The sequence below is a fragment of the Glandiceps talaboti genome, chromosome 19 (genome assembly GCF_964340395.1).
Source record: "Glandiceps talaboti chromosome 19, keGlaTala1.1, whole genome shotgun sequence".
NCBI lineage: Eukaryota > Metazoa > Hemichordata > Enteropneusta > Spengelidae > Glandiceps > Glandiceps talaboti.
The window spans coordinates 500,938-513,184 of record NC_135567.1 but is presented as its reverse complement, the minus strand read 5'-3'; the positions used below and the strand labels follow the sequence as shown (position 1 = coordinate 513,184).

At 38.2% G+C, this 12,247-nt stretch overlaps 1 long non-coding RNA gene across 1 annotated transcript; it reads right to left on the bottom strand.

Moving 5' to 3' along the window:
* Positions 1–2,783: 2,783 nt before the first annotated feature.
* On the bottom strand, positions 2,784–3,754 carry LOC144449915 (uncharacterized). Its single transcript, XR_013482192.1, has 3 exons — positions 3,726–3,754; positions 3,025–3,108; positions 2,784–2,857 (listed from the first exon to the last, which is right to left on the bottom strand). It is a non-coding gene; the product is annotated as an uncharacterized LOC144449915 (long non-coding RNA).
* Positions 3,755–12,247: the final 8,493 nt, after the last annotated feature.

Genomic DNA, 12,247 nt, shown 5'->3' with positions numbered 1-12,247 from the left:
TACATCCATCCCCTAAATAAAATATTTCTCTCTCCTAAATATAAAGTACATCCATCCCCTAAATAAAATATTTCTCTCTCCTAAATATAAAGTACATCCATCCCCTCAATAAAATATTTCTTTCCCCTACATATAAAGTACATCCATCCCCTAAATAAAAAGTATAATTCCATCCTCTAAATAAAACTTCTCTAAATATGAAGTACACCCATCCCCTAAATGAAGAGTACATCAATCCCCTACATCTATATGAAAAGCATTTTCATATATGGGGAGAGACACTTTTCATTTGGGATGGACATACTTTTCAAATACTTTGTATGAAGAATGGCAGTGGTAATACAAAGGGTATTGTAAAGTTTAAGCAACCAATAATGAACAACCAAATCATGTGAAAAAAACACAATTGTGATATGAAGGATAAACAAACATACAACCTGTTTGACTTCCCAAAGTGTTGATCAGTAAATCCCACAATTATCATTGTACGACTTAATACTAGACTTGTTGCCTTGTTTCTTTGCACAAAGTTAACGACCACCGAAAGATAGTTAGAGTTACTCTTGTTATATATTAGTTAGGATTAATGTTAGTGTTAATGTTAGTGTTAGTGTTAGTGTTAATGTTAGTGTTATAGTTAGGGTAAGGTTATAGGTTAAAGGTTATAGTTCAGGTTAAGGTTACATAAAGAAGGTTAAGGTTGGATAGGAGTGATCAAAGCTTGCACAAATTAAGCAACAAAGTCTATCATTTGAAGTCCAATGAAGATTTGTATCATGTTACTTAAATTTCACAATTTTCTGATGTAAATAGTTCCCCACCAACTGTATACTAATCAGCTGGTTCTAAAGTTCTTATAATCATTTAATCAAACATTTCAATTTTCAAATGACTTGAATCCTCTTTCTCCCAGTGGCTGTAGGATATTTGTTTGAACAAAACTAACTACTAGTTGGGAGAAAGAGGATTAAATACCAGATATCTGATCATTCGCAGTGAACATAAATTTATAATTACACCAAAGTATTACCATTACCTAACTTAACAAAGCAACTGGCCTTGTGATAAAAACAAACAAACTAGTTGTGTTCTATTATGTTCAAGGACAATAGCCCAAAATTAAATGCAGGAATGTAATGTTAATCAGTGTCCAAAATCTGCTTGTACAAGTTGATGGTAATTAAGTTCATAATATCCTGACAGTCAAGGGCAAAGGTCAGTTTTTACACAGAAAGCTCATCTAAAAGGTATGTTTAGAATATACTTAAATTTGTCTGTACAATATATTAACAGTATGGAGTAACTTGCTAGCTGACCTTTAATATGAAGGTCAAAGTCATGGGTTACTGTCATTGATACTATCTAGCATGGTACATTCCTATGGCTCCCCTCCAGGCTGGCATGCATGTACATGTTGACAGTGATATGTTTTCATGGTGATGAATCAGATGTCTATGAATAAGTACACCTATGTACAATCTTTGGTACAGTTCTTTATGTGCAGCGCATTCAAAGTGCTCATGAGAGTTTGTTGATTCCTGCAATCAAAAAATCATTGACACAATTCCATATCATTCACAGTAAATTTCATGCAAATATTATTCCAAATTATACATAATAAATACAAAGATGTAAATGGACAGACCTGCCATCAATAAAACACACTTCATTGCACGCTCTTATCTGGTCCATAGTCAATGTCTTCAACCAACCAACAGCCAGCTACTCTATTCAGTACAGGCAGTGAGCTTTGGGTTATTTTAAAGTCGAATATAGACAACAAATCAACTGATGGCAAGATGTCAAACTTACTTCATCCTGTTTTCTTCAGATTTCTTCTTCAATTCTAGTAATACAAATTCCTGACGTACAAGTACGATCTGAAATACCAGGAGAAACATTTTATGAACTGAACAGAACTGAAATACAACTCATAAACAAAGTGACAACCACCGATATATTTGCAAAGGTTACAAAATCAATATGATAAGAGTTTTAAAATTCAAAACACTTGTTCTCATCTTTTTATATGATCCCATGTCAGAAACTTCAATCTGTAATTCTAGGTAAATTACTTACCAGACTTTTATATCAACCACATAATCAACTGAAATGGTACTAAAAATCATCAGATGTAGAATGATGAACACAAGTATTTGTTTATTTATAGGTAAGGTGATCCAACAATGGTGAATTCAGATAAATATAGAAAATATTTCATGACTCTTAACTGAGATTTTCCGTCTACACAAACCTCAATAAGCATCTATCAAGAAAACAATTTCCTTGTGACTGACAAGTACATAAAATAAGAAGATTATTACTAACTGCTCAATAAAATACTTTTCTCTTTTTTCTCTGATAATAGCTTTATTCGACAGCTTTGACGTCATAAATTGTGGTAATACATTTTCTTGGCAGCATTGGCATGGTCTAAAAACAAGGAAACACATTATTAACAAGTCTTGGTCAAAAACCTAACATTCCCTCTATCAGGTCAATATTCTGATTTCAACAACAAATACGGCTGCCATTTGGCTCATATTGTAAAGGTCATCAAACATAATTACATGCATATGTGTACTACTGTATACAACATTTGTGCTAGATGTGGTTGTTAGTGGCCCATGGATCTCAGAGATGTACCCCCCCCCCCCTACCACACACACACACACACACTTTATAATTTGGGCAATTTGATTTTAGACATTGTGATAAAGATCAAGGGTCTGGGTTATTAAAACAAACTTTGATGATATTGCACAATTAGAAACATACCTACATCGGCTTCTTGTTTGATAGCTCTCTGCTTAAAACATTATTCTTCACTTCTGGTCATATTCTTCACGGATGTGACCTGAAAACATACAAAACATTATTATAGCTGGATGGCCCATGAATGTCAGAGGTGTACATCCACACTTTGAATAATTTTAGCTTTTTCTCTTTGACCATAGGCATCAAGATCAAGGTGGCAGGGTTATTAAAACTAACTTTGAAGAGACTGCAACATTTGACACTTACTTATGTCTTCTTCTTGTTGGATAACTTTCTTCTATAGCATAATCCTCTTCAATTCTGGTCATATAAGTTCTTCATGGGTAAGATCTGTAAACAAAGAAAACATAATTAATATGAACTGAATTGAACACCAAGAACCTATAAACTGAATGCCTTCCATAAGGGCAAAGTCTTTAGATTTTTGTTCCTACACACAATAATTCTTTGAATGCAACAGAACATATACAATTAATTATGTTTGATGTATGTACCAAATTTAATTGAACTAGGGGAGTGCATCTACTAAGCTAGAACTAAGTGGTCACCAGTTGCAAACTGTTCTGCTTGCCTGTTCAAACTAAAAAATCCTAGCAAGACTTCATGGAAGGTCCAGACTCCCTCAAATACTTGACTTTTGTGTGACCGAACTCGACATGATTTAGAAGAAATTAGTGGCAAGAAATAGATACTTATAATATGCAGAAAATGGCTGCATTCAATAACCGACCTCTTTGGTCAACTTTGTAAATGTCCCAGTTGACATGTCACCTTTGTGCCAGGTTTGAAAGAAATTGGATACGGCATTTCTATGATGTATTACGCACAGACAGAAAAGGTGAATGGATCCCATTCGGCATTCTAATTGTCCCCCTTTGAGAGACTACCCGGTAATGATTCATTTTAGGAGTGATTAGAATATCAAGATTGCAAAATAAGAAACTTACTTGTCCTCTTCTTTTAATAACATTCTAAGCTAGCTTTCTTCATCGTTCCTGGGTGTGATCTGAAAAATACGACAAACACATTATCAAATAAACTGAAAAGAAATAATAAATAGATACATACCTCTTATACATAATTATACATATATACACACAGAGGAGGCCGGAAGGGTCTCACATGACACCCATGTGACCATTTTGCGATAGCGCATACGTTGATGAGTACCTCATGCTTTTATCCGTTTTCTTACCATTTGCGTCATTAGTCTTTCGTTCAGACGATCACTATTTTTTTTAAATGACCATTACGAGTGTTATGCAACATGGTAATCAAGTCTTCAGTTTTTATAGTGTGTCTAAAACAAACACAAATTTTGGTACTCGACAAGTCAATGTTATCGATATCTATATTTCCGGGTTTTTCACCTCGGTCATTTTAACACAAAATTGTGTTTTTATGTATGCTTTTGTCACTTTTCTATTAATTATCGTCACAAATTTTATGGTTCTGCAGTGATCTCCCGAATACCCCACTTTATAATGTGTATAAATTGTCACTACTTTTTGTTGATTTTGGATGTTTTCAAAATTGTGACCCATTGTGCGTGCATATATAACAATCGTAGTGGCTTGGCCGTTGACGGCTGTCCTACACTTGCTACACTAATTGTCAGCAATTTCCTCTTGTATCCTTAAAATTTTGTACTTTTCACTCTTATCAAGACAGTTTTCTGTTTATTTTCAGATTCATCGTTATCGCTAGTCGATTTGTTGTGCCAAATCTGGACGTTCTTCTGTTCTTCATGTTACATTTTGTCTCGTATTTAACCATCTCTGCAAATTTGTCTTGCGTGAGAAAGACCTGAATGTAACCATCATTTTTACGCAAGCCTCAATAAAATATCTACTGAGACAACATTTTTTCATGGCTGACAAAAACATAAAATTTGAAAGGACTCAAAGATTTGAAACTTACTTATATGCTTCATCTTCTGATAACTTCATCAGCTTTTCTAGTGATCTGAAAAACATGAAAGAAACATTATTAAAAAATGAACAGAATTATATAGGTACTTGCCTTTGATATTCTTCTTCTTTAAATCTGTCAGCAGTAGAGTCCTTCTTCATTGTTATCTGTGTAGAAAAAAAAAAGAGAAAAAGAGATTTATATGGGTATTAACGTGTAAAGTCATTGCTTTACCTTGTTTTTAAGTCTGCAGATAACCAGATTCGCTGTGCTGCATCTGTTCATCGAAAATAGCTTGCATAGTGGCTTGCAGTTTATAACTGACCACTATAGCAAGACATATTTACATGTAGAACAGATAAAGATTTCTGTGAACCAGCAAGGTTTTAACAGTTTGCAACCACGTAACACCATGTGTTTGATCAGTTTACAAACTATACGCAATTGTGCACACGTGGTAATCTGCAGGTTACATATGCTGATGACAGCCATTGACCAAAGCGTGTACTCACTGCTTGGCCAATGACCATCTGATTATCACGATTTGGTGGATGTCCAATCTTCAGTCCAGTATTCCTCTTCTCGCCAGTGTATGATAACTGACTTGGTGAACTTCAATTCCGAGAGATGTCTTCTGCAGTTATGACAGTAGTCTGGTACATGTGATATACTTTTAATAGTTATCACAGTTTACTACCATTATCAAAGTAGTGGTATCCTTTGTTGTCATCTAGGAGATATCCTCATAACATATATCTAGGGGTAACATGAGTTACACTTCCATGTTGCGACTCTTCATTTTATCTTTAGTTCAAACAGGTTGTAACCCAGTAGGCTGGTTCTTCTTGTCCTTTCAATCACCTTGATATTTTTCTTTTCACACAATGTATTATAATGTGTCCTGTATGTATCACTACTTCACTTCCTTCTTTACAGGTTGCTGTGAATCTTCTATATGTATTTGTTTTGCTCACACATCATTTATTGTGTCCTTTATGTCACTTCTCCTTTGTCCAGTGTTCTTGTTCTGTTTTTTAACGTTGACACTATATCCGTTGTAGTATATCAGTGTCCTGTTTATTTACATATCATTTTACATCACCACATTGCGTGTTTCGCACTATAGACCGTTTTTTAATGTCCTTTTATATCACCACTGCACTGTCTGTTTTCAACATGTCCTCTCACGTGCCACTTTTACTATTTCGCACTGTGGCCGGTTTCATTTTGTATCCACACAAGTGTGCCAGTTTCGCACTATAGACCAATTTTTTAATGTCCTTTTATATTGCCACTGTCTCTGTTTTCAACGTGTCCTCTCACGTGCCACTCATCCTTTGGCACTATGGCCCATTTCATTTTGTGTCCACACTAGTGTGCAAGTTTCGCACTGTAGACTATTTTTTAATGTCCTTTTATAATGCCACTGTCTCTGTTTTCAACATGGCCTCTCACGTGCCACTTTTATTGTTTCGCACTGTTTCATTTCATGTCCACACTAGTGTGCAAGTTTCGCACTGTAGACTATTTTTTGATGTCCTTTTATAATGCTAATGTCTCTGTTTTCAACTTGTCCTCTCACGTGCCACTCATCGTTTCGCACTATGGCCCATTTCATTTTGTGTCCACACTAGTGTGCAAGTTTCGCACTGTAGACTATTTTTTAATGTCCTTTTATAACGCCACTGTCTCTGTTTTCAACATGTCCTCTCACGTGCCACTAATCGCTTCGCACTGTGGCCCATTTCATTTTGTGTCCACACTAGTGTGCAAGTTTCGCACTGTAGACTATTTTTTAATGTCCTTTTATAATGCCACTGTCTCTGTTTTCAACATGGCCTCTCACGTGCCACTTTTATTGTTTCGCACTGTTTCATTTCATGTCCACACTAGTGTGCAAGTTTCGCACTGTAGACTATTTTTTGATGTCCTTTTATAATGCTAATGTCTCTGTTTTCAACTTGTCCTCTCACGTGCCACTCATCGTTTCGCACTATGGCCCATTTCATTTTGTGTCCACACTAGTGTGCAAGTTTCGCACTGTAGACTATTTTTTAATGTCCTTTTATAACGCCACTGTCTCTGTTTTCAACATGTCCTCTCACGTGCCACTAATCGCTTCGCACTGTGGCCCATTTCATTTTGTGTCCACACTAGTGTGCAAGTTTCGCACTGTAGACTATTTTTTAATGTCCTTTTATAATGCCACTGTCTCTGTTTTCAACTTGTCCTCTCACGTGCCACTTTTATTTTTTCGCACTGTGGCCCGTTTCATTTCGTGTCCACACTCGTGTGCAAGTTTCGCACTGTAGACTATTTTTTAATGTCCTTTTATAACGCCACTGTCTGTTTTCAACATGTCCTATCAGGTGCCACTTTTATTGTTTCGCACTGTGGCCCGTTTCATTTTGTGTCCACACTAGTGTACAAGTTTCGCACTGTAGACTATTTTTTAATGTCCTTTTATAACGCCACTGTCTGTGTTTTCAACATGTCCTCTAACGTGCCACTAATCGCTTCGCACTGTGGCCCATTTCATTTTGTGTCCACACTAGTGTGCAAGTTTCGCACTGTAGACTATTTTTTAATGTCCTTTTATAATGCCACTGTCTCTGTTTTCAACATGTCCTCTCACGTGCCACTTTTATTGTTTCGCACTGTGGCCCATTTCATTTTGTGTCCACACTAGTGTGCAAGTTTCGCACTGTAGACTATTTTTTAATGTCCTTTTATAATGCCACTGTCTCTGTTTTCAACATGTCCTATCAGGTGCCACTTTTATTGTTTCGCACTGTGGCCCGTTTCATTTTGTGTCCACACTCGTGTGCAAGTTTCGCACTGTAGACTATTTTTTGATGTCCTTTTATAATGCTACTGTCTCTGTTTTCAACATGTCCTCTCACGTGCCACTCATCGTTTCGCACTGTGGCCCGTTTCATTTTGTGTCCACACTAGTGTACAAGTTTCGCACTGTAGACTATTTTTTAATGTCCTTTTATAACGCCACTGTCTCTGTTTTCAACATGGCCTCTCACGTGCCACTAATCTCTTCGCACTGTGGCCCATTTCATTTCATGTCCACACTAGTGTGCAAGTTTCGCACTGTAGACTATTTTTTAATGTCCTTTTATAACGCCACTGTCTCTGTTTTCAACATGTCCTATCAGGTGCCACTTTTATTGTTTCGCACTCTGGCCCGTTTCATTTTGTGTCCACACTAGTGTGCAAATTTCGCACTGTAGACTATTTTTTAATGTCCTCTTATAATGCCACTGCCTCTGTTTTCAACATGTCCTCTCACGTGCCACTCATCGTTTCGCACTGTGGCCCGTTTCATTTTGTGTCCACACTAGTGTGCAAGTTTCGCACTGTAGACTATTTTTTAATGTCCTTTTATAACGCCACTGTCTCTGTTTTCAACATGTCCTATCAGGTGCCACTTTTATTGTTTCGCACTGTGGCCCGTTTCATTTTGTGTCCACACTAGTGTGCAAATTTCGCACTGTAGACTATTTTTTAATGTCCTTTTACAATGCCACTGTCTCTGTTTTCAACATGTCCTCTCACGTGCCACTCTTGTGACCCGTTTCATTTTGTGTCCACACTAGTGTACAAGTTTCGCACTGTAGACTATTTTTTAATGTCCTTTTATAACGCCACTGTCTCTGTTTTCAACATGGCCTCTCACGTGCCACTAATCGCTTCGCACTGTGGCCCATTTCCTTTTTCTGTCCACACTAGTGTGCAAGTTTCGCACTGTAGACTATTTTTTAATGTACTTTTATAACGCCACTGTCTCTGTTTTCAACATGTCCTATCAGGTGCCACTTTTATTGTTTCGCACTGTGGCCCGTTTCATTTTGTGTCCACACTAGTGTGCAAATTTCGCACTGTAGACTATTTTTTAATGTCCTTTTATAATGCCACTGTCTCTGTTTTCAACATGTCCTCTCACGTGCCACTCTTGTGACCCGTTTCATTTTGTGTCCACACTAGTGTACAAGTTTCGCACTGTAGACTATTTTTTAATGTCCTTTTATAACGCCACTGTCTCTGTTTTCAACATGGCCTCTCACGTGCCACTAATCGCTTCGCACTGTGGCCCATTTCCTTTTTCTGTCCACACTAGTGTGCAAGTTTCGCACTGTAGACTATTTTTTAATGTCCTTTTATAATGCCACTGCCTCTGTTTTCAACATGTCCTCTCACGTGCCACTCATCTTTTCGCACTGTGGCCCATTTCATTTTGTGTCCACACTAGTGTGCAAGTTTCGCACTGTAGACTATTTTTTAATGTCCTTTTATAATGCCACTGTCTCTGTTTTCAACTTGTCCTATCAGGTGCCACTTTTATTGTTTCGCACTGTGGCCCATTTCATTTTGTGTCCACACTAGTGTGCAAATTTCGCACTGTAGACTATTTTTTAATGTCCTTTTATAACGCCACTGTCTGTTTTCAACATGTCCTATCAGGTGCCACTTTTATTGTTTCGCACTGTGGCCCGTTTCATTTTGTGTCCACACTAGTGTGCAAATTTCGCACTGTAGACTATTTTTTAATGTCCTTTTACAATGCCACTGTCTCTGTTTTCAACATGTCCTCTCACGTGCCACTCTTGTGACCCGTTTCATTTTGTGTCCACACTAGTGTACAAGTTTCGCACTGTAGACTATTTTTTAATGTCCTTTTATAACGCCACTGTCTCTGTTTTCAACATGGCCTCTCACGTGCCACTAATCGCTTCGCACTGTGGCCCATTTCCTTTTTCTGTCCACACTAGTGTGCAAGTTTCGCACTGTAGACTATTTTTTAATGTACTTTTATAACGCCACTGTCTCTCTTTTCAACATGTCCTATCAGGTGCCACTTTTATTGTTTCGCACTGTGGCCCGTTTCATTTTGTGTCCACACTAGTGTGCAAATTTCGCACTGTAGACTGTTTTTTAATGTCCTTTTATAATGCCACTGTCTCTGTTTTCAACATGTCCTCTCACGTGCCACTCATCTTTTCGCACTGTGGCCCGTTTCATTTTGTGTCCACACTCGTGTGCAAGTTTCGCACTGTAGACTATTTTTTGATGTCCTTTTATAATGCTACTGTCTCTGTTTTCAACATGGCCTCTCACGTGCCACTCATCGTTTCGCACTGTGGCCCGTTTCATTTTGTGTCCACACTAGTGTACAAGTTTCGCACTGTAGACTATTTTTTAATGTCCTTTTATAACGCCACTGTCTCTGTTTTCAACATGGCCTCTCACGTGCCACTAATCGCTTCGCACTGTGGCCCATTTCCTTTTTCTGTCCACACTAGCGTGCAAGTTTCGCACTGTAGACTATTTTTTAATGTCCTTTTATAATGCCACTGCCTCTGTTTTCAACTTGTCCTCTCACGTGCCACTCATCTTTTCGCACTGTGGCCCGTTTCATTTTGTGTCCACACTCGTGTGCAAGTTTCGCACTGTAGACTATTTTTTTGATGTCCTTTTATAATGCCACTGTCTGTGTTTTCAACATGTCCTCTAACGTGCCACTTTTATTGTTTCGCACTGTGGCCCATTTCATTTTGTGTCCACACTAGTGTGCAAATTTCGCACTGTAGACTATTTTTTAATGTCCTTTTATAATGCCACTGTCTCTGTTTTCAACATGTCCTATCAGGTGCCACTTTTATTGTTTCGCACTGTGGCCCGTTTCATTTTGTGTCCACACTAGTGTGCAAATTTCGCACTGTAGACTATTTTTTAATGTCCTTTTACAATGCCACTGTCTCTGTTTTCAACATGTCCTCTCACGTGCCACTCTTGTGACCCGTTTCATTTTGTGTCCACACTAGTGTACAAGTTTCGCACTGTAGACTATTTTTTAATGTCCTTTTATAACGCCACTGTCTCTGTTTTCAACATGTCCTATCAGGTGCCACTTTTATTGTTTCGCACTGTGGCCCGTTTCATTTTGTGTCCACACTAGTGTGCAAATTTCGCACTGTAGACTGTTTTTTAATGTCTTTTTATAATGCCACTGTCTCTGTTTTCAACATGTCCTCTCACGTGCCACTCATCTTTTCGCACTGTGGCCCATTTCATTTTGTGTCCACACTAGTGTGCAAGTTTCGCACTGTAGACTATTTTTTAATGTCCTTTTATAATGCCACTGTCTCTGTTTTCAACTTGTCCTATCAGGTGCCACTTTTATTGTTTCGCACTGTGGCCCATTTCATTTTGTGTCCACACTAGTGTGCAAATTTCGCACTGTAGACTATTTTTTAATGTCCTTTTATAACGCCACTGTCTCTGTTTTCAACATGTCCTATCAGGTGCCACTTTTATTGTTTCGCACTGTGGCCCGTTTCATTTTGTGTCCACACTAGTGTGCAAATTTCGCACTGTAGACTATTTTTTAATGTCCTTTTACAATGCCACTGTCTCTGTTTTCAACATGTCCTCTCACGTGCCACTCTTGTGACCCGTTTCATTTTGTGTCCACACTAGTGTACAAGTTTCGCACTGTAGACTATTTTTTAATGTCCTTTTATAACGCCACTGTCTCTGTTTTCAACATGGCCTCTCACGTGCCACTAATCGCTTCGCACTGTGGCCCATTTCCTTTTTCTGTCCACACTAGTGTGCAAGTTTCGCACTGTAGACTATTTTTTAATGTACTTTTATAACGCCACTGTCTCTGTTTTCAACATGTCCTATCAGGTGCCACTTTTATTGTTTCGCACTGTGGCCCGTTTCATTTTGTGTCCACACTAGTGTGCAAATTTCGCACTGTAGACTGTTTTTTAATGTCCTTTTATAATGCCACTGTCTCTGTTTTCAACATGTCCTCTCACGTGCCACTCATCTTTTCGCACTGTGGCCCGTTTCATTTTGTGTCCACACTCGTGTGCAAGTTTCGCACTGTAGACTATTTTTTGATGTCCTTTTATAATGCTACTGTCTCTGTTTTCAACTTGTCCTCTCACGTGCCACTCATCGTTTCGCACTGTGGCCCGTTTCATTTTGTGTCCACACTAGTGTACAAGTTTTGCACTGTAGACTATTTTTTAATGTCCTTTTATAACGCCACTGTCTCTGTTTTCAACATGGCCTCTCACGTGCCACTAATCGCTTCGCACTGTGGCCCATTTCCTTTTTCTGTCCACACTAGTGTGCAAGTTTCGCACTGTAGACTATTTTTTAATGTCCTTTTATAATGCCACTGCCTCTGTTTTCAACTTGTCCTCTCACGTGCCACTCATCTTTTCGCACTGTGGCCCGTTTCATTTTGTGTCCACACTCGTGTGCAAGTTTCGCACTGTAGACTATTTTTTTGATGTCCTTTTATAATGCCACTGTCTGTGTTTTCAACATGTCCTCTAACGTGCCACTTTTATTGTTTCGCACTGTGGCCCATTTCATTTTGTGTCCACACTAGTGTGCAAATTTCGCACTGTAGACTATTTTTTAATGTCCTTTTATAATGCCACTGTCTCTGTTTTTAACATGTCCTCTCACGTGCCACTTTTATTGTTTCGCACAGTGAGCCGTTTCATTTTGTGTCCATACACTAGTG